Raw genomic sequence first — 2,904 nt, 5'->3', positions numbered from 1 at the left:
CTACAAGTTTAACACTTTTCTTTGTTGCTTTCCCCTCTTGACACTTTATCTTAAATAATCAAATAAAATTATAAGATAGTTGTTGAAGTCAGGAGGAACTGAAATCATTTCTACTTTTGCTTTATTTGTATCTGTCAGAGAAAAGGGCCCCAAGTCTTTTAATGTGATTGACAGCAGTACAGTATCCAGAGAGCCCTGCTTTTCACTAGTTTTATTGTTTTTTTATCAGAATGTTTTGATTCTCAAGATGCCTGCAGAGGATTCAAGCTCTGGCTGAGAATCACTTGCTTCTAAGAGACATAAATAACTCTAACAGCCAGAAAATAAAGCAGGTAATTTCTGGAAATGCCTGGACACATGAAAATGAAATATAATCCAAGGCTCCGATTCTTTAGACCCTACTGAATATGATTCTCATTCATCTGGTAAAATTTTAATGTATTTTATTATCGCATTTTTATGACAAAGTGTAACTCATTTGTTTGTCCATTAATCTGTTCTCCTTCAGAAAAACAACACACTTGATGACCTACATTAAAGTAATTGTCTACCATCTGTAACACTGTAGCGATCACCTATACATAATAGGAAGGTTTGCAGAAAATTAAAGTATAAAGTATATAACTACAGAAAGAGACTCAAATCTTTCAATAATGTAAGTTTTTTATCCTGCTCACATATTGAACTAGTATTTTAGCCATTTGAGCCATCTAGTGGCAATAGGCTTGAAATATGATTTCTTATACTGCAAAATAATGTAGAAGCTCTGCAGTCTCCAATATAAAACGAATGAACTAAGTAAAGTGGGTCATAACATAAAGTCATTATATTCATCCAGCTTTTGATAAAGACTTGTTTATAGATAAAAGGTTCTATAGTAGAGTGTAAATTTTTTAAAAAGTTTTATTTTGTTACATCTAGAAGAAGCAACATAGCCAAAGAAAATAAAATTATGGCCTTTTCCTCTGCTCTGAGCACAGCGTGTCTCCTCTGCTTTGTGGTGGCTGGAAGGGGAGAGTGAATCCTACTCAGCAGATTTCAGGGTCTGAGAAGTGGTGGGAGGCTGTTGTGTCCATTTAATATAGGAAAATTGAGACTAAGCAGTTGGAAGAAACCTTCCCCGACACTGAATCTAATGGTGAATTTGGTAAATATCCTCCAGATGGTATGCAAAAGGAGTAAGCATTTATAAGACCTAGGAACACCAATGAGATGGTTGAATTCAGAATTCTGTCTCAGAGCAAGAATGCTGGGGTAGTGATTGTAAAAGGAGGCAAGAATATTAAGGGTCTCTGTATAGACTACAGTGCCAGTGTTTCACAGACAGCAGTGGCCCCAGTGGCATATTGAGTATCATCAGTTGTGATATTGAAACAATTGGAGGAATTCTGGAGAAAATCATCCCCACCTTAGAAGAGGGCCTGCAGTTGCTATCACTGATTGCAACCATCCAGCTTCCGCTGGAATCTGATGTGTGGAATGCTTACATTACCAACACTATAAAGGAAGTGACTTTGACTGTGAGTTGAGACTGTTAATTCATCAACTGACTGGCAGGAGGAATTATTGGGGTCAAAGGTGCTAACATCAAAGAACTTGAAGGAAACACTCAGACAACAATCAAGCTTTTCCAAAAATGCCGCCCTCATTCCACCGACAGAGCCGTTCTCATTGGAGGAAAGGCAGGTAGGGTTGTAGAGTGCATGAAGATCATCCTGGACTTTTATCTGAGTCTCCCATCAAAGGACATGTGCAACCTTATGATCCCAATTTTTATGATTATGGTGGTTTTACAATGTTATTTGATGACCACTGTGGACAGCCTGTCGGATTTCCCATGCAGAGAAGAGGTGGTTTTGACAGAATGCCTCCTGGTCGGGGTGGGCATCCCATGCCTCTCTTAGAAGAGATTGTGATGATTTAAGCCCTTGTTGGGGACCAGCACCCCCTCCTCCTGTTTGAGGTGGCCAGGGTTGTAGCAGAGCTCTGAATCTTCCTCTTCTACCACCACCACCTCCTAGGAGGAGATCTAGTGGCCTATGACAGAAGAGGAAGACCTAGAGGCCCCTATGACAACATGGTTAGTTTCAGCACTGATGAAACTTGGGAGTCTGCAATAGATGCTTGGAGCCCATCAGAATGGCCAATGACCTATGAACCACAGGCTGGCTCTGGATATGATTACTCCTATACAGGAGGTCATAGCTCATGTGGTGATCTTGGTGGACCTATTATTATTACTACACAAGTAGCTATTCCCAAAGGTTTGGCTGAATCTATTATTGGCAAAGATGGTCCATGGATTAAACAAATCTGTCAGGAACTGGGAGCTTCTATCAAAACTGATGAGCCCTTTGAAGGATTCGAAGGTCAGATCATTACCATTACAGGAACACAGGACCAGACACAAAATGCACAGAATTTGCTACACAACAGCATGCAGCCATGTGCAGATGTTGAAGGATTCTAGCACAGTATATTTTTTCTTTTTTATTGTATGAAGCAGTATTCTGGAAAGTTCTCCTAGGACCAGAGAAGAGCTGAGAGAGTCTTGCAGCTTTTTAAAAAATCTGCTTCTGTTTAAAAAGCCACTCTGCTTCATAGGTGTTCTGCATTTGAGGTGTAGTGAAACCTTTGCTGTTTACTAGATGTAATGTTTTAGTTCCTTACAAATAGGTTGGGGGAAAAGGGGCCTGCAGAAACTAACATCAAAATTTTATTTTATTTATTTTTATTTTTTAAAATTTATTTTAAAAATAAAAGAAGGAAAACATATTAACAAATAGACATCCATTTACAAAATAACATGAGAACGATACAAGCAATACTGAATTACAGACAAAGTGGTAGGAAATTAACAATGGTTGTTGTATTATGTATTGATATCTTCAAAGTGGTTTCTTG

General features: G+C 38.6%; 1 pseudogene; it reads left to right on the top strand.

Moving 5' to 3' along the window:
* The window catches only part of LOC102010394, an 8,777-nt pseudogene extending 6,307 nt beyond the window's left edge, over positions 1–2,470 (top strand).
* Positions 2,471–2,904: the final 434 nt, after the last annotated feature.

The sequence above is a fragment of the Chinchilla lanigera genome, unplaced genomic scaffold, assembly GCF_000276665.1.
Source record: "Chinchilla lanigera isolate Chin_1 unplaced genomic scaffold, ChiLan1.0 scaffold00028, whole genome shotgun sequence".
Taxonomy (NCBI): domain Eukaryota; kingdom Metazoa; phylum Chordata; class Mammalia; order Rodentia; family Chinchillidae; genus Chinchilla; species Chinchilla lanigera.
The sequence above is the reverse complement of the archived record's forward strand: the minus strand, read 5'-3'. Positions and strand labels throughout refer to the sequence as shown.